Source organism: Macaca nemestrina, chromosome 9 (genome assembly GCF_043159975.1).
Source record: "Macaca nemestrina isolate mMacNem1 chromosome 9, mMacNem.hap1, whole genome shotgun sequence".
Lineage (NCBI taxonomy): Eukaryota > Metazoa > Chordata > Mammalia > Primates > Cercopithecidae > Macaca > Macaca nemestrina.
The window spans coordinates 90,499,017-90,524,650 of record NC_092133.1 but is presented as its reverse complement, the minus strand read 5'-3'; the positions used below and the strand labels follow the sequence as shown (position 1 = coordinate 90,524,650).

At 43.7% G+C, this 25,634-nt stretch overlaps 2 long non-coding RNA genes across 2 annotated transcripts in view; both read left to right on the top strand.

Annotated features, from left to right (window-relative positions):
- Window positions 1–25,026, top strand: part of LOC105486590 (uncharacterized) — a 64,073-nt gene extending 39,047 nt beyond the window's left edge. Inside the window, exon 3 of the long non-coding RNA XR_011608007.1 lies at window positions 24,976–25,026. This is a non-coding gene — a long non-coding RNA (uncharacterized lncRNA). The remainder of the gene's footprint in view (window positions 1–24,975) is intronic.
- On the top strand, window positions 205–13,950 carry LOC139356319 (uncharacterized). The gene is made up of 3 exons (XR_011608006.1): window positions 205–502; window positions 5,627–5,762; window positions 13,642–13,950. It is a non-coding gene; the product is annotated as an uncharacterized lncRNA (long non-coding RNA).
- Window positions 25,027–25,634: the final 608 nt, after the last annotated feature.

The following is a 25,634-nucleotide window of genomic DNA, read 5'->3' as shown; positions in this document are numbered from 1 at the left end:
GTGGGCTCAGTCCTGGAATGTATTAGAGCAAAAGTGAACCCTAATGTAAACGGTGGACTCTGGTGATAATGGCATGTAATGTAGGCTCATCGGTGGTAACAAATGTACCACTGTGGTAGGGGATGTTGATAATGGGGGGCTGTGCACCTGTGAAGCAGAGGATATATGAGGAAATCTCTGTACCTTTCAATTTTGCTGTGAACCTAAAACTGCTCTCAAAAAATGAAGTCTAAAAATTCCCTGTAATACGTATGTAAATGTTTTATTATGTATTCACTAATATGTATGATGCACCTCATAATCCATAAAGGCACCAGGGTTGGGAGGAGGCAGGATTTTTCCTTGAATATCTGCCTTGCAGTATGTTATCTGATGGAAATTAGTCTAGTAACTGAAAGCAGTCTTAATAAGGTGGATTTAAACCATGCTTTGCGCAAAGGTGCCACAATGGTGAGGGCAGAGGCAAACTGAGGTCTGGGCACATGATCGGCTATGCTAGAAGGTAGGCATGCAGCCCTGTGACCCCTGCTCTTGATTCAGCAAGACTAGCCCCGCTTTTCTCTGCTTGGAAGCCCCGCAGTGCTTCTGTTGGATAAGGCTCAGGGGCTGAGCTTCTAGGATAGTCTATATCCACTCAAGACAAAGTTTAGCCTCTGAATCTGAACAATTTACTCTCTGTCATCTGAGGGAAACAGAAAAGCTAGCATGACCACGGAGCCTCCTCTTGACAATGTTAGGGTTACCAGCATCAAGGTAACCTGTTTAGGGCCTAGGCCTCCATATCTCACTTGTGGTGACAGAAGGGAAGCATGCCATCCACAAGAGAAGCTCCATCCAGGGACAACTGCGTGATCCTAATGGTAACGACATTCACATTGCTATGGTGGTAGAGTCTAAGTAGACTCTAACGTTGTATAAACGGGAGCCCTGCTCGCCCACACGATGAGCTCACCAGACATACATATGGCATCCAGTCATCAAATTGAAATCTGATTTCTTCCTTTCCCTCAGGCAACCAGAACCAAATCCCCTTAGGAAAGGGAGCAGAAATTTCAGACTTTACACAGGGTAGAGTTTAGTGACATTGACAAATACTTTATTTTTAATGACATCACTGGAATAACATTCCAAAATATTTTCATCTCCCCCCTGCACAAAAATAAACTATATGCATTAATAGTCACTTTCCGTTCCCACCCCAAACACCACCACCCCTTGCAACCAGTAATCTATTTTCTGTCTCTATGGATTTCTCTATTCTGGACGTCTTATGTAAAATGGACCATATATATATGGCCTTTTGTGTCTGGCTTTGTCAGTTCTTTCACATGTTTTTAAGATTCATCTGTGCTCTAGCACATATCAGTACTTCATTCTTTTTCATTGCCAAGTAATATTCAATAGTATGGGTATATCACATTTTGTTTATCCATGTATCAGTTGATGGAACACTTAGGTTGTTTAAATTTTTGGGTATTTTGAACAATTCTGCTATAAACATTCATGTACGAGTTTTTATGTGGACATATTTTTAAGTTATCTTGGTTACACATCCAGTGGAATTGCTGGATCATATGGTAATCCTACTTTAACCTAATGAGAAGCTGCCAAATTGTTTTCCAAAACCCCTGCACCATTTTACATTCCCACCAACAGTGCATGAGGATTTCAGTTTCTCCACATCCTTGCCAACACTTGTTCTTATCTCTCCTTCTTATTATAGTTGTCCTTGTAGGCATAAAGTGGTTTTGATTTGCACTTACCTAATATCCTCTTCTCATGTGCTCATTGACCATTGTTTATATTTGGAGAGATGGCTATTTAAATCCTTCACCTATTTTTTAAATCAGGTTATTTGTCTGGATACTAGACTCTTATTAAATATATTATACACAAATATTTTCTCCCATGTGAGCTATATTTTCATTTGCTTGATAACGTCTTGTGATGCACGTTTTTAATTTTTATGAAGTTCAACTTGTCTGATTGTGTGTGTGTGTGTGTGTGTGTTTGGTGTCATATCTTAAAATGCAAGGTCATGAAGATATACTCTATTTTTTTCCTATGAGAATTTTATAGTCTTAGTTCTTACATTTAAGTCTTTGATCCATTTGGAGCTAATTTTTTATATTGTGTGTGAGATAGAGGTCCAACTTCATTCTTTTGCACGTGGATATCCAGTTGTCTCAGCACCATTTGTTGAGAGGATTATGCGGTTCTCATTTAATGATCTGGACACTCTCATCAAAAATCAGTTGGTCAGAAATGTGAGGGTTTATGTATGGATTCTCAGTTCTATTCCATTGATCTCTTTGACTGTCCTTACCCAAGTATCACACTGTTGCGATTGTCATAGCTTTGTAGTAAGTTTTAAATTAAGAAGTGTGAGTCCTCCACATTTTGTTCTTTTGCAAGACTGTTTTAACTATTTAGGATCTCCTTGCAATTCTATGTAAATGTGAGAACCAGTGTGTCTATTTCTGCAAAAGAAGAGGTTGGGAATTTGATAGGAGCTGCATTTGAACTGTAGATTAATGTGGGAAGTATTGCCGTTTTAACAATGTTAACTCATTTTATCCATGAATGTGGGATGTGCTTCCACCTATTTAGTCTTTTATTTTTTATTTTCGAAAAGGAGTCTTGCTCTAGCACCGAGGCTGGAGTGCAGTGTCGTGCTCTCAGCTCACTGCAACCTCCACCTCCCGGGTTCAAGTGATTCTCCTGCCTCAGCCTCCCAAGTAGCTGGGATTACAGGCACATGTTATCACACCCAGCTGGTATTTTTAGTAGACACGGGGTTTTACCATGTTGACGAGGCTGGTCTCAAACTCCTGACCTCAGGTAGTCTACCTGCCTTGGCCTCCCAAAGTACTGGAATTACTGGTATGAACCACCATGCCCAGCCCTTACTTAGGTTTTATTAAATGTATTTCAATGATATCTTGCAGTTTTTGGTGTAAAAGTCTGGTATTTCTTTTGTTAAATTTATTCCTAAGTATGCTATTCTTTTTCATGATATTATAAATGGAATTGTTTAGTTTCACTTTCAGGTTGTTCATTGTTAGTATATAGAAATACACAATAGACCCCTTTGTCTGTGGGGGATGCTTTCCAAGACCCCCAGTGCATGTCTGAAACCACAGATAGTACTGAAGCCTATGTTTTCTCCTATCCATACATACCTATAATTTTGATTTATGAATTAGGCACAGTAAGAGATTAGCATAATTAACATAATAAAATATAACAATTATAACAATATACAGTAATAAAAGTTATGTGAATGTAGTCTCTCTGTCTCTCAAAATATCTTGTTGGATTGTACTCACTTATTTGCTGACTGTAGTTGACCTTGGATAACTGAAACCACAGAAAGCAAAACTGTGGATAAGGAAGGGCTACTATCATAAATGTGCATACACTGATTTTGTATCCAGAAACCTTTCTGAACTCATTTGTAATAGTTTTAATGCTTTCTCACTGGACTCCTTTGGAGTTTTTAAACACAAGATTGTGGCATCTGCAAATGTAGTTTGAATTCTCCCTTCCCATCTGGCTCCCTTGTTTTTCTTTTTCTTGCCTAATTGCCACCCTGCTAGAATCTCCAGTACAATGTCAAATGGAAGTGACAAGTACAGACATCCCGGTATTGTTCCTGATCTTAGAGGGAAAGCATCCAGTATTTCACCAGTAAGATGGTACCATGGGTTTTCTGTAAGTGCCATTTATCAAGTTGCATGGTTGACATTTTATGTGATTCTTACTACCAGTCAGTTTCATTTGCCAGCTCTCACATACCTCGAGAGCTGTTTGAAGCTATATTGGCATCATCAAAGTTGCAGAGACCAATTTCCCCCCATTATCTCCATATAATATATTTAAACCTAAATAGTGATATCTTAGCACGTAATAGACTAACAGACAAGTATGTTCTCTTCAGTACATTCTGGTGTATCTGAAATAGTTTAGGTCAGATATCAGAAAACCTACCACTTTATTTGTCTGACAAAAGCATTGTGCCTGCCTTCGCCTTAATTTCCCCCTCTATAACATGGTGGGAAACTGCATCTGCTTTTACTTTCTAACCAGATACATGAATATCAAATAAGAATAATGGATGCAAAAATTGGCAACCGGTAGAGTGCTGTGCATATCAGAGAATGGATGATGTTGATGAAGATGCATCAGGTAGAAAATACAGAGATCCATTTTGCTTTCTGCAGCCAAATGGACTGCAGTTGTACTCCAGATCTCTGACTTTCACATTCTGGGTGCAAAAAAAGTGCATGTGATCAATTTCTCCATGAACTGAAACAGGACTTTGGGCAAGAAAACAGATGCCTAGAATGGGCAATGTGCTCTGGGGCAGAAGAGAGTATAATACAATATAAGACAATAATAATACAATAGCAGAAGATGGAGGAGAGGGACCCACAGGTCTATGTCCCTTCACAAGTGCAAGGAGAAAAGCAATATTCCTCACAGCCTCAAGAAGTCCCTGCCCCCTTGAGCAGGGCTAGGCACAGCAGCTTCCACTGCAGCATGCAGTTAAGCCACATATTGAAAATGGAAACACTTTTTCTTTGCCACAGAGCAACACAGGGTGCCTGGCTCAGGGCATAGAGAAAGAGATGGAGAAAGCCAGCAGCTAGCCCCTGCCAGCCAGGGTCACCCGTTGCTGATCAGCCTGGCAAGGCTGAAGTTCACCAGAGGTTTTATTAAACACAGTCTTTACTGGAATAAAACTCTTTCTTCAGAGTGATTATCCACGATGACACCCAAATGTAACATTTTCTACTCGGTGATTTGATGATGAAATGATAAACTCGAGTTATAACTAAAAAAATATTTTAAAGAGAAAATCTGGAAGTTGCTGGGGCACATCACTGCAATTACCATGCTCACAGCTGCCTCATTTTAAAAAAATGGAGCCCGAGGGCCTCTGAAGATGATAACCAAAAGTAAAGTAACCATAGGTCTTGGCACAAAACAGCCAAAAGCTTCAGAAAATAGAGAAGCAGCTGGCTTTTCCTTGCGGCCACACCAGGCTGCACCAGGACTGGGCCAGCAGTATGCCTTGTGTCAGAATCAGGGATGAGGGCACTGGTGGGATGTATGATGGGTCTTGGATGATATTCTCACCCCGGGCCTAGTCAAATACAGCTCGAAGTAAAGCACTGCTGTGTGTCTGTGAGTGTGCAGCGGAGCAGCTCCCCAGATGTATTCTGTTGACCTCTGCAACTGACTTGGTGGAGCAATCTCGCTACAGAGTAGATGTCGTTTAGCAAAACACCTTGAAATGTTAAAGATGAGGCTTCTGAGGTGATGTTTGGAAAGAGAAAACCGAAGGTATAACTCAAACACATTGAGAAATAAAAAGAAACCTGGGTGTGGGGAGGCCAAAGATGAGCATGGAGGTGTTTGAGAGCAGGAGAGGAGGGGAGAGCTACTCGGCCCACTTAGAAATGTGTTCAATTTGAAATTCCCAGAGGCATAGCGTAGCTGACTTCTTTGAAATGGTAGCGTGTATAGATTCAAGTTTGCTTCCAAACTGCATGCTGCAGGCATTTCACCGCCTCCCAGTCTCCCAAACCTTTGAGCAGCTAGACCTCCACTTCCTTTCCAGGTGGCAGTCAGAAGGTGGGGGACAGTAGAAGAAGGGGAGATCTCTTCCTTCACCTTGTAAGGTCCATGGTTCCGAGAAGCAGAGTCCAAAGACCAGGTTAGAGGTCGTGAAGGGGCCTGTACTCACCAGCAGCAAAGTGAGTTGCGCTGACACACAGGGACCAGGCCTGGTGGGAGGGGCTGAGGGGGGTGGGAGGGTCCAGGGCTGGTGGGAGGGGCAGAGGATCCTGGGAGGAGCCAGGGGTTGGGGGAGGAGCTAGGGGTGGTGGGAGGGGCTGGGGCTGGGGGCTGGTGGGAGGGGCAAGGATGGTGGGCAGAGTCAGAGGCAGTGGGAGGGGCTGAGGCTGGTGGAGGAGACAGGGCAGGTAGGAAGGGCCGAGGATGGTGGGAAGGGCCAGGGGTGATAGGAAGGGTGGAGGATAGTGGGAGGAGTCAGGGCTAGTGGGAGGGACCAAGGCTTGTGGGAGGAGTCAGGGATGGTGGGAAAGACCCAGTGCCTAGGGACTAGCCAAGAGTAGTTGCTTTTGTTTGTTTTTCCTAAAGAGTAGTTTTAAGACCAGCCATGTCTCAACACTGGAGGAAAGTGGTCGGGAGGAAGTGGATGGGACGGGGAAGACCTACACAAGTGTCCTCCATTCCTTGGTGTCATTATAGCAATGAAGAGGAAAAGAGTGATTCAAAGAGCGGGAAGCTGGGAAAATTAGTAGTGCTAGTTGTTCGTGGCTGAGGGACTGCAGGCAGTGTTGATATTGCTGTAACTTTCAAGGCAGCAAAAATTGAATGTGAACCCTACTCTGCCACCTGTGAGCTAGGTGATATCTCTTACCTGAGAAATGGAGATAAGAACAGTGATCTTGCTGGTAATCACACCGCTCTTTCACTCCCAAGAGGGAGAAGTTGCCTTCCTGCTTCAGCATGGCCACCAGACATGAAGATATCCAAGGGTCTGACCAGTGAGGCTCCTGACTGAGGGAGCCCCAGGGGTCTCTGCAGTTCTTTCTTCCTAAACTGCTGCCCTCCCTAAAGGCCACAAGTGCCTCTGTCAGCCCACAGTTGCCAGGGATCCCCTTCTCGGCTAGGTACGGGTGCAGACCAGGATGTCAAGAAGGGATTCGTGCTGGACTCCAGCACCAACAGAGGGCAACATGTTTAGAAACATAGGAAGCCAATGGTGGAGTAGATACAGGAGCCCCATGCTTGTAAGGAAAAGAACAGAGAAGAATGATTATGTACTGAAACGAGTGAAAGGTGGTTCTGGGTTATAACCTGGACTCTCATCATTCCCTGATTTTATGGTGTCAGGATTGAGCAAAACCATTCATTCACTAGAATGTAGGAATTACACTCTCTTTTTCTCTTTTTCTTTTTTTCTTTTTCTTTTCTTTCTTTTTTTTTTTTTTTTTTTTTGAGATGGAGTCTCGCTCTGTCTCTAGGCTAGAGTGCAGTGGCGCGATCTTGGCTCACTGCAACCTCAACCTCCCGGGTTCAAGCGATTCTCCTGCCTCAGCCTCCCAACTAGCTGGGACTACAGGCACTCTCTAAATCAGAGTGCAAAAGGACCACATCTCTGGGCTGGGCAAGTCCTCATGGCAAAACACATTTGTGTTTGGAACCCCTACACTTCCTAGAACCCAACTCTCCTATCTCTTCTTCCCTCCTTCCATTCCAGGCATCCTGAGGCTGGCTCGGGTTTCCTGAGGGGTCCTGAAATGCAGCTCCCTGGGGTGCTCTTCCTGCCTGCAAGCTTTAGAGTGGCCCTTCAAGACTTGTCTCTAAAGTCACCTCCTCTGTGTAGCTTCTGTGTCTCCTCCCAACTTTTGGAAATTTCCTCTTCTGGCTCCCACAGCCTCATTTCATGCTATTCACTCTTCATGCTTTATTTTTTTTTTCTGTTCTGCCTCCAGATTATGAGCTCTTTGAAGGTAGTCACTGGCTGGAGGCATCTGGGCATGGAAACATTTTGTTGAATGAGTGACTCTTGGTTCTTGCTGTTCATTGGTTATTAGTGTTGCCTGTATCCTGTGCCAGGCACTTTGCTGAGTACTTTATGTGCATGTTCTCATTTCAGCCTCATAACAAATCTATACATGTCCTAGTATTACTCCCCACTTAAAACCAAGAAACTTGAGTCCTAGAGAAATTAAGTGATTGGCCTCAAGTCAAACAGCAAGTGGCTGGGACATGACTCTGACCAGAATAATCTGTCTTCCCTCCAGAGTTGTTTTAATGTTGGGAAAAAATCTGAAATGGTTTTAAGCAGACTACGAGATTGTGAGGCTATGTGCCTGAGTTTATTCACTGTGTGACTTTGAACCCGAGCCTCCGTTTCTTCTATATATAAAATGCGGATAGTAATTCTGCACCATGAAGCTTGTATATGGAATAAATAAGCTAAAGTAAGTAGATCCTTAACAAATCCCTGCTTAGGGCTGGGACTAGGGTACAGTCAGGCAGACATCACCTCCAACATTTGAGAGGCACACATTCTCAGGAGCTGACCTTGAACCCCTACCACCCGGAGCAGGAGCACTTCCTTAAGTGACCTCCCTCACTTGGTCCTGGAGCTGCTCCTGCCATTGGTAGGTGAGGAAAATCATTCTTTACCCTGTCTTCCTTACTTCTCCCTAATCAAGCTGAGTTATCTTAGGCACGAGAGTGAACTTGTTCTTTCTGTATGAGTAGTTATTTCCACAAATCACCTTTCTTTCCTTGTAGTGACACACATGCCAGCATTATTATTGTTTCAATCATGAAACCACCCTCCCATGCCAGAACTCTCTGCATGCAGTTTCCACACAGTAGACGGCTTTTACTGGGGTTCTAGTCATCTAGTTTTCCATAGTAACCCAAAGGGTGCCCCCGTGTAAATGCAGCTTCAAGCAGAGTCTCCAGGAGAGACATGTGCTCTCCTACTTCTGGAACATTTGTCATTTTCTCCAGACACAGCACTGGGATTGTTGCCAAGGTTTTGGCAGGACTCTGTGCTGGACTGTAGACATTATACCTGTGCCCTCCGCCCTGTGCTAAGCACCCTCATCCCTGACCAAGGCCTTGACTGTTTTCTAATTGTTGGATGGCAAGTAACTCTGCAGCCCCTTCTGAACTGTCAGTCAGCCCCAGACTGCTATAAAATTGCTTAATGACATTTGGGTTCTTTGGGAGTTGTTGAAGTGTGGAGCTGTAATGAAGCAGCCACTGGTTGCCTAGTGAAGGAGGAGGTCAAGAAGGGGGTCAACCATGGAGGCCAAGGACTTGGCTCCCAGACTGGGGGAGGTGGCTCAGAGCTCCGCCTCCAGGTTCAAGCGATTCTCCTGCCTCAGCCTCCTAAGTAGCTGGGATTACAGGGATGCACCATCACGCTCAGCTAATTTTTGTATTTTTAGTAGAGACAGGATCTCACCATGTTGGTCAGGCTGGTCTCGAACTCCTGACCTCAGATAATCTGCCTGCCTCGGCCTCCCAAAGTGCTAGGATTATAGACTTGAGCCACCATGCCTGGCCTGGCTCCCATATTGGACACTGGGTTGCAGAGTTCTAGATTCCATATGTCTCCTCAGGTAGAATCTCCACAGTGCAGCCTCTGGCCAGAGGATGTAAAAGATCCAGACAGACCTGGCTTGCTGGCTGCTGCATAACAGCATGTTCATTTGAGTGAGCAGCTTGAGCATGCCAGACCTCGGTCTTTCTCATCTGTAAATAGAGTAGTACAGCTATCTCAGAGATGTGTTATAAGAAATCAGCAAATTGCTGAAGCCAAAGTCACAGATGCATATTCAGTGACTGTCAATTACTATTCTCATTAGTAGCAGTAGTACTCTTAACAAAAGTCAATTGCAAATCTCAGAGACCATAGGTCTATATTGTGAGTGATGACCTGCAGATGTTGTAGAAGAGTTGGGAGTGGTGTTTGGGATCATCCCATCCTAGCTATTCACGAAACTAGGAAGCTGAGGCCAGAAAGCAGGACAGAGCGGACTTCCCACACCTAGCCTCTTGCTACCCAACAGTCCTCCACCTCAAGGACACATCTAGGCCTCAGCCATCACTGCAATATAGTTTCCAGCGCAATGAAAATGCTACATATTCTCTCTCCTTAAAAATATATAATAGTAAATAATATGTCTTATAAAATTTATTTAAAACAGTCATTATCTCCTACAGGATCCTTGTCCTACATACCATACACATCACACACATATTCGGCACAGTCTGAGGAGGTGGGTGTTCAGCTGTATCAAAAACAAAAGTTGTAAGAAAGAATAATAGTGTGAAATCAGTGCAGGGCTATTTATGATTAATATCAGGAAGCCCTTGTTAAGAATGCCATGTATTCTTAGACTAAAATACCCTCTGCAGGGACACGGGGAAACCCCATGACTTGAGACACTTTTGCTGGGATGAGGCATGGCTAAGCACAAGAGAGGAACAAAGCACCTACCTCCTTAGGGGACCATCAGAGACAAAGCTTGAGTCCCGGGCTCCTTTCTGAGTCAGGAGTGCATAGAGTGGTGGTTTGAGAACTGAGTGTGCCACTGTGTACAGTCGTGGGACCCCAGTGTCCGGCCTGCCCAGCAGAACAACAGGCTTAGAGACCAGGAGAGGCAATGACAGGTGATCTGTCAAAACCGCCCAGCACGGCAGCAGGACGCTAGTGCAGTTACTGGGCTGCATATCAGGGAAATGTGGTGGACTGAGTGTCTCTGGATTTCTGTAAGGCATGTGACAAGGTGACATGAGGAAGCTTTTTGATCAGTTTAAAGACCATAGGTTAAGATCTTCACGGGTTCCTCATAAAACCCTTGGTAGTTTGTCAAGCAATCTTTCACAAAGGGGAAAGGGGCTATACAGCCTCTTCACTTGAATATGAAGCTGGATTTTGGTATTTTGGAAGCACTAGGACACACAAAGGCTTCCTGTCAAACTCACTAATTAGATGGATCTGGAAGCCATTACGGATATATTGGATATTTAAAAATATCATCATCCCAAAAGATTAACATAAATGAGAATTATGGATGTGGTAAGCCAGGATGAACTTTAGTGCAGAAACTGTAAGATATACCCTTAGATTGAACAGCAGTAATAGCAGCTGTCTGGCACTCGTTAGGAATTAAATGTTTGCTGGCTGGATTCAGGGATGGGATTACTTAGTAGAACATATGAAAATGAATAAAAATTGAACCTAAACTCAGAGTGCATGAGAAGTGTGAAGATTCTGGCACATCGACTGCTTTGACCTCCGCCTGTGTGTCCGAAGGCCAGCGGTTAGACTCCCGCAGGTGACATCTCGTCTTGTGCAGTGGGCAGAAAGATCCTACCTGCAGGCACAGGTGTACTCCTGGGCACCACAGTGGAGAAGGGGCTCTGTAGATGGTTTGTGTCCTAACGTGAGTCATCTGAATGATGACGCTACATCACACCACGACGATTGGAGGGCTCGGGGAGGTTTGGGCAGAGCAGAAGAACTGGGATTAGGTGGTGCTAATGCTAATGCTGTTGAAATGCTTTAAGTGTTGTCATGAGAAGCTAAGCTCTTTGCAGGGGAGACCTGGAGGGCAGAGGTAGGACAAATGGAGTGAGCGACAAGGGGCTCCACATAAGGAAGCTGTTTCTAATGGTCAGCATTGACAGCAATGCAGTGGACTACTTGAGAGCTCCCCATTTATGCAGGTGTGCAGGCAGAGGCTGAATCGCTGCTTTCTGCGATGGCACAAGGCGATACCACGTAGGAGTGCAGTCAGCAGGGCGCTTGGTCCTGGTCCTGTCGTGGAGCCTGGAGGCAGCCACTCGCCGGCAGTGGCCGGTCCAGCAGAGGGCGCGCTCGGAGCCGCGCGGGCGGCGGGTGGCCGGCAGCTGAAGCGCTGACTGGGCTGGAAGCGCAAGGCGCGCAAGGGCAGAGAAGTGCTCACCCGGCCACCGCACCCTCGCAGACCCAGCAGGTGGCCGCGGCGGAGCTGAGCGAAGGACATGGGGGTGCCCACGGGTGTCGGGGCCGCGCCGGAGCGCACTGGACCACCCGGCCCCGCGCGCCCTCCCCTTCTCCATGCAGCCCTCCAGGAGCGCGCCGCACCACCGCCCCGGGTTTTCACCTTCCCCTCCACCTCTGGGGCTTTCCCTTGCACCTTTCTGGCGGGCCGCTCCTGGCCCGCCTGCCTCTCCCAAGCTGGACCTGCGCACACCCGCTTATCCGCCACTCAGGATGGAGAGATGAGCACACAGGCAGGGGCCCGAGGGCCTTTCTCGCCCTGCCCTGGGGAATCCGTCCTCAGGAATGCGCTGCGCGGGGCTCGGTGCGCATCTGTTGGTGTGTGATGAAGGGAAGCCCAACCTGCCCTGGATACGAAAAACATATATTTTAGTGCCAAATCTCTCTGGTTTCCTGAGTGGCTTTTCACCTTCACACATCATGGAGCAAACATTGCTCTACAGGGTTTTGTGGAGTGCGGGATGGCGCTGTTAGACTCAAATGCCTACTTCCCGTGGGGTTAGCAAATTCAGTAATCTTAGGCGACCTCCCCACAGTAGAAAAAGGTTAAAAAGGCCGGGCGCGGTGGCTCAAGCCTGTAATCCCAGCACTTTGGGAGGCCGAGACGGGCGGATCACGAGATCAGGAGATCGAGACCATCCTGGCTGACACGGTGAAACCCCGTCTCTACTAAAAAATACAAAAAACTAGCCAGGCGAGGTGGCGGGCGCCTGTAGTCCCAGCTACTCTGGAGGCTGAGGCAGGAGAATGGCGTGAACCCGGGAGGCGGAGCTTGCAGTGAGCTGAGATCCGGCCACTGCACTTCAGCCTGGGTGGCAGAGATAGACTCCGTCTCAAAAAAAAAAAAAAAAAAAAAAAAAAAGAAAAAGGTTAAAAAGTGGAAAAAAGAAAAAGAAAGAAAAAGACCACCACACTTTCAGGGCCAAACCTCTGGTCTCTCAGTCACACCAGGCAGCCAATCTTTCACAGAGGTGCCGGGACATTGCTTGGACGCACTTCAGCTTTATGAAACAGGGACATTCCCCTCTATCCTCCTGCTAAAGTCCGCCCCGTCCTTCAGCCCCCTCACTTCTGCCACCGCCATATCCCCGCTAGGCAGCTCCCGCTGACAAGCCAGCCTGGGGCCACCCGGCTTCAGAAGCGCGTGGGCTCTCCAGGCTTCCAGCTGCGGACTGCCCATGACAGGGAGGGAGTGTTCCACACCAGGCAGGGTGAGTCCACAGTGGTTCCACCTGGGGCCAGAGACCGAATGGGAGGGTGGAGTGCTTACCGTGGGCACCTTCTCCTGGTCAGGGGGCAGGGAGCCGGCTGATGCTGCCTCCGCCTCACCAGACATCTTTTGGCTTTCTGAGATGGTTAATTTTAGATGTCAACGTGACTGGGGTGAGGATGCCCAGATGGCTCGTAAAACATTATTTGTGAGTGTGTCTGTAAGGGCGTTTCTGGAAGAGATAAGCATTTGAATCAGTGGACTGAGTAAGAAAGTCCACCCTCACCAACGTAGGTGGCACTGGTCAACTTGTTGGGGGCCCAGAGAGAACGAAGGAAAGGTGAATTCTCTCTCTCTTCTGGGGCTGGGACATCCACCTTCTCCTGCCCTCAGACATCAGAGCTCCTGGTTCTCAGGCCTTTGGATTCTGGGACTTAAACCAGTCCCCTTCCTCCCTGGTTTTTAGGCCTTTGGACTGGGCCTGGACCTGCTTCCAGCTTGCAGATGGCGTGGCCTGGAATTTCTCAGCATCCGTAATTTAGTGAGACAATTCTCACAGCAGATCTCCTCATCCACCTATATCTGTATATCCTATTGCTTCTGTGGATAAACCTGGCTCTCTCTCTCTCTTTCCTCCCACCCGCCACCTCCTTCCCTCCCTCTCCCTCTTTAATATAAAACCACGTGGATTACTCTTCCAAAGGCACTCTGATTCTTTGGGCCACATGATCTTTTCAGTGGATAAACTGTTTATGATTGAAAGAGGCCACAATTCACAGGACTTTACTTGTTACAAACTCACTTTATTTCATTTTTCTAGGCAACCAGCAACCCCAGATGAGCAGCAACACAACTCTTGTCTGTACCTGGCTGAGCAGCACCGCTGCATATGCTTTGCCATTCCACTTCCCAATGGCAGAGCCATGTAAACTGGAGCCTGGACCAGGGAAGGGGAGATGGAGTCAGTGAGAGGCATCCAGGGCAGGCCTCCAAAGCCAGCTGCCTGCCAGCAGGGTGGGGACACGCATCAAAATCTAAACCGCCCGCACGGCTTCCATCAAAATAAGCAATCCCTGATTGTAACACTTGATTCTTGGAGGGAAAAAGAGCAAACAAATCACCCAGCTGCAAAACTATACTTTTAAACAAATTGTCAAGTAAACAGTTTGGAAGATTTCTGCCAACCATTCACTGGAAAATGAGAAGAGCGCTGATGGGCCCCAGATTTTTTTTTAATAGCAGAGTGCTCTTGTATTTGTTTGTGCTGTGAAAACTCAGTCAAGCTAGGTAGGTTTACAGAGAAGGCTGCCACTCTGCTTCCCTGTCCCAGGTTGACACCTTTACTCTCTTTTCCTGTTTCCAGGTTTTATCTAATTACCATATTTCCAGCTGGTTGATTGAAACTATAATTAACATTAAAGTGACAGCAACCAAATATCAGCCAGGATGCTAAGCTTAACCCGGCCAGTTGCTTAGAAGTCCAAAATGTTAGCGTGGGAATTAGCTTGTGATAATGAAAAACACAAAGTTGATATGTAACCAAAGCATCAATTGTTAATGAGCTCTGAGATGTCCCATGCTCCCATGGAAAGGATTGGCATATTCCCCTTTTCTGCAGTGGCCAAGTGCAAGCCAGAAGGTTGCTCGCTGTGCAAGGACTTAGGTCCAGGAGAGCTACTCACCTTGAGGATGCACTGCCCACTGGATGGGCTGCGCATGTTATTCTGGTTCAGAAGCAGATAAGGGGACAATGGGAAAGGCTGAAAGGACAGCAGAGGTAGAAACAGAATTCTGTTAACACCTATCCATGAGGGTTCAGGGGCTAAAGGTCTTTGTGCCACTACCTAGGGTGGCAATATCTAGCAAGCAGTGCTTTCTTTTTAATATTGTTTTTGCCGTTGCAAGAAATAGACCCTGGTTGCTTTTTGACTAAACTATTTCAAAAGGTGTAGAAATCTCGGGGCCTTGCTGGGCCTGGAGGGACTGCCCCTCCCAGGCTGGCCAATCCCTAGAGATGGTAAATGACATCAGCAAGCATAGCTTTCCTAGGCAAACCAACCACTCCAGAGCCCTCCCAATCACCTCCTCCGTTGGGCTCTCACTCTCTGGGCCACGGCCACCTGCCCTAATCACCCCAGGGCCTGGCACCAGGCAACTCATGACACCCCTGTGTCCAGAGCCCACTAAAAGTATTCAAAGTAGTCCATTCTAAGTCTACTTATACTGCCTTGCTGGTTCCTTCTCACAAAAAAACACATTAAAGGCTCTTGCCACAGTTCCCCCCACACTTCTAAACAACCCTGGAGCTTCCCCATGTGATCCCCCATGGCACAGCGTGGCCCCCATGGTAAGGCATGCGTCTCCTCTCCAGATCTGTGCATAACAGACTATCTGTTCAACAGCAGTTCCCTCCTTATCTGTTGGCCTTGCCACACCCAAATGAATAAAACCTATGTTTTAAAGCAACCATGTCCCTGGGAGTCAGGAATGACAAGCCTGTTATTTATTATTTCTGTAGGGATTTCTCTTTAAAATGTTCTTTATGAAAAGATAGCAGCTATCTCTACGCTAGAAATACAGAAAATGGATCTTGTGTCATTTTTTAAATTAAGTAATAGACATTCATAGTAACAAATCAAATACAGTATTACAAAGGGTTTATAAGACAAAAGAGCAGTCTCTCACCAGATGCCGCCCCAGCCCAGAACCACAATACAGAGATTTTTGAGTCTTTCTGTTAGTAATTGTCCTGAGGCCTACCCCACAGTTCTAAATGAAATGCTTTATCTCTATTGACCTATTTATCCACAGCGCGTCAAGCATATAGAAGATTTGCTTCCCTGAAAACCAAACCTTTCCCGCCTCTGTTCTTTGAAATGTTTGAGAATTAGATTATTTCTAGCATTTCTCTTGATAATATTGTAACTTTAAACAATACACTCATCCTTTTCTTTCTATTTCCATTTACTCTTGATATAGATTGGATATTGGTCCCCTCCAAATCTCATGTTGAGATGTGACCCCCAGTGTTCGAGGTGGGCCTCTGGGAGGTGTTTGGCTCATGAAGGTGAATCCCTCATGAATGGTTTGGTGCCCTCCTGTGGGCACTCTTCTAGTTCCCACTCGGTTAGTTACTATGAGACCTGATTGTTAAAAACAGCTTAGCACCTCCTCCCCTCCCTTCCTTCCTCGCTGCATGACACACCTTCTCCACCTTCACTTTCTGCCATGATTGTAAGCTTCCTGAGGCCCTCATCAGAAGCAGGTGCTAGCACCACACTTCCTGTACAGCCTGTAGAAAGTTGAGCCAAATAAGCCTCACTTCATAAATTTCCCAGCCTTAGGCATTCCTTTATAGCAACACAAACGGACTAAGACAACTTTCGACAGACTCTCAACACTTCACTTTGTAAAAGAGGTTATTAGTTTCTTAGCATTGTCTTCTACTTTTCTTCTCCCTTGCCCCACTCTCCAATTCTTCTCAGCATCCCAACTTCTGTGGGCTGGTCTTTTACTAGTGCCAAACATTATGACTCAGCTCATACCCTGCTGCTCAAGTTCCAAGACCAGCATCAGTGTGTGCTATTGCCAGGCCAGGAGATCTTGAGAAGGGAACTAAGGTCAGTTTCACTAGTGACTTTCTCTGCTCTCTTGGGCAAGTCACTCAATTCCTTGAAACCATGGCTGCCTCATTCAACTTCCTTCATAGCTTTACAATGAGTGAGAACAAAAGAACGGCTGTAAGATAATGCAACTTGTATGTTCCACACCGCTATCCATACGGAAGGCGGGGCAACATTCTGACCTGTCCTCTGAGAAGCACAGTGACTCCTTGAGTGTAATCTCTTGTCCCTGGCATTGGATGGCACCATCACTATGGGACCGACTCATGTCCTCCAGGCCTGGTGGTTGGGGAAAGAACATTTTATATGGATTCCTTTCACATCAAATCCCATCACACAACTCTCATAAATGCTCATGCTTTATGATGTATGCATTTGAACCCAAGTTAATTATATTTTGTGATTTTTAAAGGGGCAAAGGGAGTGATTTCATTCATTTTCAACCTCCCTGGAGTAAATTGTTCTAATGTACTAATAATCAAATTTAATCCTTTCTTTTCCTTAATATTCTTGGTGGTTGCATTTGAGTCCCTTTACAGTAAAATCTTGACTACCCTAGAAATGTATTTTTACACATGCCTCGATTTACACTAATAAACCCTAGAAAAGATCATGCTGGGCCTGGATCTCTTCATATATAGAACCCTTTTCTAACTTTTTTTTTCCTGTGGGAATTGCTGTCTCTTTTTTGTATTTATTTTTTGTGGGTTTTTTTAGATTAAGTTTTACATATATAATTTACCATCTTTAACATTTTAAGTATACATTCAATGGTAATAGATACATTTATATTCTTTTTATTTTCTTTCATGTCTCCTTCCTTCTTCCCCTCCCTGCCTCTGGTAACCGCTAAGGTACCCTGCCTTCATGAGATTTACTTTTTAGCTCCCACATATGAGTGGGAACATGTGATATTTGTCTTTCAGTGCTTGGTTTATATCACTTAAATGGCCTCTAGTTCCATCCACGTTACCACAAATGACAGGATTTCATTATTTTTATGGCTAAATAATATTCCATTGGGTACATATACCATATTTTAAGAATTCATTCATCCTTGGGCACTTAGGTTGATTCCAAATCTTGGCGATTATGAATAGTGCTGCAATAAACATACAAGTGCAGATATCTCTTTGATAGATTCCCTTTCTTTTGAGTGTATACCCAGCAGTGGAATTGCTGGATTATATGGTAGTTCTACTTTTAGTTTTTTGAGGAATTTCCATACTGTTCTCCTTTTTGGCTATACTAATTTACATTTCCACCAACAACATATGAGGGTTCCCCTTTCTCCACATTCTTTCCAGTATCTGTTATTGCCCGCCTTTTTGACATGAGCCATTTTAGCTGGGGTTAGATAATATTTGATTGTGGTTCTGACTTGAATTTCTCTGTTAGTGATGTTAGTATTTTTTGTATGTCTGTCGGTGATTTGTGTGTTTTGAGAAATGTCTGATCAGATTTTTGATCGGATTATTTGTTTTTGTTTTGTTTTGTTTGACTTTCTCTACTCTCCTGAGAAGAGTTTGCTATTGAGTTGTTTGAGCTCCTTATATATTCTGGTTATTAATCCCTTGTCAAATGATTGGCTTGCAAGTATATTCTCCTATTCTGTGGCTGTCACTTCACTTTGTTGATTGTTTCCTTTACTGTGCAGAAACTTTTTAGCTTGATGTAATCCCATTTGTTTATTTTTGCTTTTGTGCCTGTGCTTTGGAGGTCTTATACAAAAAATCTTTGCCTTAGATCAATGTTCAAGAGCATTTTCCCTGTCTTCTTCGAGTAGTTTCATAGTTTCTGGTCTTAGATTTAAGTATTTAATCCATGTTGATTTGATTTGATTGAGTTTCACTCTTCTGCATATAGTTATCCAGTTTTCTCAGCACCATTTATTGAAAAGACCTTTCTTTCTTCATTGTATAATCTTAGTGTCTTTGTCAAAGATGAGTTTGTTGTAAATATGTGGATTTATTTCTGGATTCTTTTGGTCTGTGAATCTATTTTTATGCCACTACCGTGCTGTTTTGGTTACTAGAGCTTTGTACTAGTTTTTGAAGTCAGCTAATGTGATGCCTCAGCCTTGTTCTTGCTTAGGATTTCTGTGTTAATCTGTTCTCATGCTGCTGTAAAGAGCTTCCCTGAGACTCGGTAATCTACAAAGGAAAGAGGTTTAATTGATTCACAGATCCACATGGGTGGGGAGGCCTCAGGAAACTTACAATCATGGCAAAAGGAGAAGCAGGCATGTCTTACATGGCAGCAGGCAAAAGAGAGAGAGAGGAGAGAGAGAGAGGGAGGAACTATCAAACATTTACGAAACCATCAGATCCTATGAGAACTCTCTCACTATCATGAGAATTGCATGGGGGAAACGGCTGCCATGATCCAGTCACCTCCTACCAGGTCCCACCCTCCCACATGTGGGGATTATGAGGATTACAATTCGAGATGAGATTTGGATGGGGACACAGAGCCAAACCATACCAATTGCTTTAGCTATTCAGGGTCTTCTGGGTTCTATAAAAATTTTAGGATTTTTTTTTTCTGTTTCTGTGAAGATTATCATTGATGTTTTGACAGGGATTACATTGGATCTGTAAATTGGTTTGGGTAGTATGGTCATTTAAATAATGTTATTTCCTCCAATCCATGAGCATTAAATATCTTTCTATAGTGCATGCGTGTCCTCTTCTATTTCCTTCATCAGAGTTTTATAGTTTTCCTTGTAGAGATTTTTCACTTCCTTGGTTACACTGATTCCTAGGTATTTTATATTTTTTATAGCTATTGTAAACAGGATTCCTTTCTTGATTTATTTTTCAGATTGTTTGCTGTTGGCATATATAAATACTACCAATTTTATATTAATATATTAATTTTGTATCCTGCAACTTTACTGAATTCATTTATCAATTTTAACAGTTTTTTGGTGGAATATTTAGGTTTTTCTAAGTACAAGATTATGCCATCAGTGAACAAGACTAATTTGACTCCATCTTTTCCAATTTAGATGCCTTTTATTTCTTTCTCTTGCCTAATTGCTCTGACCAAGACCTCCAGTATTATGTTGAATAATAGTGGTGAAAATAGCCATCCTTGTCTTATTTCAGTTCTTACAGGAAAGGCCTTCAAATTTTCCCCTCTCAGTATTATGTTAGCTGTGGCTTTGTCATATATGGCCTTTATTAGTTTGAGGTATGTTCCTTGATTACCCATTTTTATAAGGGTTTTTATCATAAAGGGACATTGAATTTTATCAAATGCTTTTTCAACATCTGTTGAAATATAATCATATGGTTTTTGTTCTTGATTCTGTGAATGGATGTATTATGCTTGTTTGTTTGTTTGCATGTGTTGCATGTGTATGTTTATTTGCACTGTCCCATCTTTGCATCACTGGGATGAATCCCATTTGGTCATGATGAATGATCTTTTTAATGTGTTGTTGAATTTCTCTTGCTAGTATTTTGTTGAGGATTTTTGCATCTATATTCATTAGTAATATAGGCCTGAAGTTTGTTGTTGTTGTTGTTGTTGTTGTTGTGTCCTTGTGTAGTGTTGGTATCAGAGTAATGAGCTTGGAAGTACTTCCTCCTCACCTTTTTTTTTTTTTTTTTTTTGAAGAGTTTGAGTAAGACTGGTATTTATTCTTAAATGTTTGGTAGAATTCCGCAATGATTCAATCAGTTCCTGGGGCTTTTCTTTGATGGAATATCCTCTTTTTGGCTCTAATCTTCCTAACAGGGGAAACTTTAACCTAGGAACATGATGCTTTCTATTGCTACTTTGTTCAAAGCCTAACAGTTTAATGTCAGCAGTGGTAATGATGACAACAGCAGCCGACCTGACTGAGCACCCTCACATGTGACAAGACATCATGCTAAGGGATTTACATCTCTTAGTTCCTCAAACCCCGACAACTGCCTTATTTTCTTATCTCACACATGATGAACTGAGACTCAGGAGATTCAACAACTTGAGGTTAACAACGTGCCTAAGGTCACATCATAATTCTGGTGGGGTGCATCTTCCTATCTCTTCTAAGTGGGCCATTTTAAGGCCCACCTGGGCAGAGCCCCTCAACTGGCATAACTTAATAATACTTGATTTCAGATAACTTATTAAAATCATTTCACCAAGTAGAGCAAATAACTGTGGTCAATGGTGATGGCAGTGGAAGCTTTTCCAGTAACCATGAGCTACTCTTTGCAAATGATCACTCTGGCGGATAATCCCATTAGTTCTCTTCTACCACCTCCTCAGAAATACTCTCAGTTCTCAGCACACAGGCACCTGGGCTGTGGCTTTTCCAGAAATGAAGAGATGGGGGTGGGGGCAGGGAAAATAACACTTGATTATCTAAAATATCTCTACTTCTTAATTTTTAATTTACTTTGTGACAGTAATACAGAACGCTGGAATAATGCCAAGCAGCCATGTGTCATACAATGAATAACTTGTCCTGCTGTGTGCTGTGTGCTGTATTAAAAAGACTTTTTGAATGACTACATTGTGGACACATTGAGTGCTCTGATCCAGAAGACTCCATGGTGCCTTCAGACAAGAGCCCTGGGCACCTCTGCAGCAACATATCCCCCACTTCTCACTGTCCCCAGAGGTTTTCCTGAAATCCTGCCTTAGATATCAAGGAGGCCATTGTCATGGCCTGCTTCAGCACAGACCTTATTATTTCCTTATTGGAACTGTTAAAAAATCTTGGGATTGTTCTTTTCTCAAGAATCTTCCTTTGACACTTGCTAGTTTGTCCTAGAGCCTAGGAACATTCCCAGCTTTCTGCTCCTCTCTCTCCTTTTGCTGTCTAGGCTTTGCATCCCCTGTGCTGGCTCCTGGCTCCGAGCCCTGCCTGGTGAGCTGAGCTGGCACCATCATCCCCTGGAGTCGGCTCAGGGCCAACAAATTTCTGACACAAGGAGATTAATTAGGTCCAGGGAAGCGAGAAGCAGGTGCTGTGAGTGATGTGGCGATCGGCTGTGCTTGCTCTATGATAGAATGCAAATGATCACACACACTCAAATTCCCGGCATCATCATGACGATCATGCCTGATCAGACCATGGCCACAGGGATTTTAACTCCAGTGATGACGGGCAGTGAGGTCAGCTACATCTCAAATCAGGAAAGACAGACAAGTCGGTAAACCAGCTTCTGTGAATCAGAACCATTGACCACATGTAATTCCAGGGAGCAGAGCCAAGGCTACAGCCTGAGGGCATGTCTGTCACTAAGGCTGGTGAGATGCTGAGTCATTTAGTTTCCAGCAATTAGGCATCTTCTGCTCAAGCAAAAAGTAGCCAGATGACTATCTGGTGAGGTAAGCTGTAGTAATAACATGAACAATCATAATTGATTTGCATTGTGATGCCTACATCTAAAAGTACCTCGATTTATTTCTTTATGTTGTTATGCATGTATTCACTCATTCATTCAATGGACATCTTTTTGAACTCAAAAGATGAGGGAACTACTGTGCTGGGTCTTAATGGCCCTTGCCATCAAGGAACTCAGGGTCTCTGGGGGAATGATACAAACACAAGACTCACAGCATCCAGTTAAAATGCCATGTTTTCTGTTACACCAGGCACCATGGAAACACCGTGGGAAGGCTGGAGAACTCTGTTTCTGGACATGTTCATTCAGGCCCATCCTCGTCTCCACCTCACTTACTCTCTTCCCTTCTCGCAGGGCTGAATGCCCTCATTTTACCCAACACCAGGAATCCCCAAGGAACCGCAGAAAATTGCAAGACCCTGGTCTCCTTTCTTGTAGCTAGGGTCAGGCACATGCACATCACCTGCAAGGGAGGAAGTGGGGTGCAGGGAGGCAGACTGGGTTGCAAATAGCCTCTCAACATTCCAGCCTCTCTGCAGGAGAGATGCTGCCTGTGGCCACTCCAGAGTTGGTGAACCTCACTCATGTCTCCAGAAGAGATAAACGACTTTAACAAAACCCAGCAATATTAGCAAAGCCTGTGGCTAGAACATTTCAGTGAGTAACTTTAATGCCCAGGTGTGTAACATGGCACAGAAAAACATCTTTGACGATGGATTAACAACACATTTTGCCATCCCCTGAAAGATTTTACCCTGAATGCACACAACTCTAAGAGATAGTGTGGGCTCCCTATCATTAGATTGTTATGAAGAATGCTTTAGGAAGTCTCTCCCAGGTGTCAGGGCTCCTCTGGGAAAAGGTTCAAAGGGTGGGGGGCCAGTCCTCTGGGCACATGCATTCCTGGTGCAGGCCACCAGAATTGTGCCGGTAGTGGCTAAGCATGTTAGCAAGGCATGGTGCACGCCAGAGTGCAGGCCCAGGCAGCCAGCCTGTGCTCTTCATTCTGGGACAGTGCTGTCCTGGACTGTCCTTTATGACCATCCCCAGCCATGGTTCTGCAGTGGGGCATGGTTGTGTGCTGGTGGCAGCAAGGACATGCTCTGACCTCCTGCTCCCTCTCTTGTTCTCCTTTTGTTTTAATGTTTTCCTCAGATTATAGAATTACCACATGCCAACTGTTATGAGCTGAATTGGGCCTCCCCACTCCCAAATCCATGTGTTAAAGCCTTAACCCCCAGCACCTCAGAATGTGACTGTATTTGGAGATAGGGTATTTAAGGAAGTAAATAAGTTAAATGAGGTCATTAGGGTGGGCCCTCATCCAATTTGACTGTGTCCTTCTAAGAAGATGGGGACAGAGACACACACAGGGGGAAGACCACGTGAAGACACAGGGCATCTGCAAGCCAAGGAGAGAGAGAGACCTCAGGACTCTGCCAGCACCTTGAGCTCAGACTTCCAGCCTCCACAACTGTGAGAGAATAAATTTTCATTGTTTCAGCCCCTAGTCTGCGGTATTTTGTTATGGTAGCCCTAGCAAACAAATACACCTTCCACAGAAAATTGAGGGGATAAAGACAAATTTAGATGGTGAAAGTAATGATGTTTTTTCTAAATCTCTCTACCCAGAGAAAATTTCAGTTATTATATTTCAGTCATTTTTCTTACAGTTTAAAAATCCATATTGTATAGAGAGACAAACTGAGAGTGGTGATAGCTAGAGATTATATTCTGTATTCAACTTGCCTTCTGAATTGACATCGCATGAACGAGTACTGCCTTATGTCAATAGGGTCACGCCATAATTTAATCATTGGTAATATTTGGGGTCATGCTTTATTCTAGACAAACAGACCCACACATCCTACTTTTTAATTATATTATCCATACTGTTCTTTATCCAGATTTTCTTATTTAGTACCCAATGTGGAATATATTTCTATGTTCATAAACATGGATTTGTGTCATATGTAAATTTTTGGATAATATTTTATAGAACAGGGTTATGAGTTTTCTTCAATCCTATATTGACAGTCATTTAAAATTTTTTCTTTTTTTTTTTTTTTTGTTAAAAATGAAAGCACTGTGAGGACTGCCTGATTACATAGCTATGCACTCTGGAATTCTTTCTTTAGAACCGGTTCTGAAGCTGCAGTTCCTACGGTGGAGTTGAGGGAGTGTGCGCTTCCAATTCCTGCCTGTTGTCCTGGAGGTCGGCCACGACTCTATCCCCAACAGCAGTTTATGGGCAAGAATGTCCAAAATCTTTTTGCACATTGAACATTCTTCTTAATCTAGGCTGGCTTGGGGCTATAAATTATATCTCACTGTGGCTTTTACAAATTTATTGGTCATTTGCATTTCATTTTATTTGAGACTGTTTGTATTCTCTCTTTGCTTCTAAAAGGTGTGTTTGCCTTTTCCTACGAGTTTTTATAAGACCTTTTTAGGTAATAGCAATTTTAATTCTTTTATATGTATTTGGCAATTCCCTTCCTGCTCGCCATTCCCCCCAGTTTTCCGTATCTCTTAATTTTGTGCTTGGCAGGTTTTTGTTTTATTTCAGAGCACATTTTAAGTTTTTATGTATTAACATCTATTAGTCTTCTTCTTATATTATTTCAGATTTTGGTTGCCTGCTTAGAAAGCACTTTCACACCCAGATATTCATACAATTTTCACTAAAAGTTTTCTTTTATTGCCCTTATGATTTCTTTTTTTAAAATATTAAAATATTTAGCCCATCTGGAATTCATTTTGGTGTGAGGTATGAGGTACGAAGGTAACACTATTTTCCCCTAAGATGGTTAGTAGGTTGTCACAATGCATTCCCCACTAATCTGTCCTTTTCCTGGGGATGTAAGGAGACACCTTTACATGTGTATGTGCTCCTGTGTGCCCTGCACAGCTGAAGGCATCCTGGTATTGTAAGAGTGCAAAACCTGCCGGAGAAGCCTCTCAGTGCCTCTCCTCTGTTATCAGCATTTGTATTGCTAATTCAGTCATTCTTCCAGACGACTTTTAGAATGCATGCTGTTGGGATGTTAACTGACACTTTGCAATATTTATGGATTACTTTGCAGAGAACTAGAATAGTCTTGTTATCTAAATACAGAAAACATTTTATTTCTTCCTTTCCAGTATTTATACAATTAACATATCTCTCTTTCCTCCTTGGAGTTGCTAGAATGTGGCTGCACGGTGATGCTGAGACATGACACTGAGTGAGAGCGGACTTCCTCATTTTATTCCTACCCTTACCGTGGATCTTTCCTGTGCTTCAGCACTCAGTGTAATGCTGGCTGAGCTCTTCTGATAAATACCCTCCATGATGTGAGGAAAACACAGTTAGGAGCAGTCGTTGAATTGTGTGATCTGCCATTGAAGTAATTAATGAGATAATTACTTGGATTTTCTCCTTTAACAAATTATTGTTATAAATTATATTAATGTATGACATGCTAATAAATTATTTCCATATTCCTAGGAATAAAGCTGGGTAGTTCATGGGATATTATTCTTTGAATTTATTCCTGGATTTAATGTAAAAATATTTTATGAGGAAGTGTTATATCTATATTCATAAGTGTAATTGTTCTATAGATACTTTTCATTGTTATCTTTGTTGAGTTTGGGCTTAAATGTGATGCTGGTCTAAACAATTTCTAAACTTTCTATTCTTTGGGAACGTTAAAATAGCATCATACTGAACTATTTCCATCAAAGTGTGATAAAAATCACCTATGACCTGCATTACTTATAAGGGATCTGAAGGAAGGTGGGAAGGAAGTAATTTGCATTTGAAAAAAGCTTTCCCTCTCTGGGACTGGAGTCCTTTG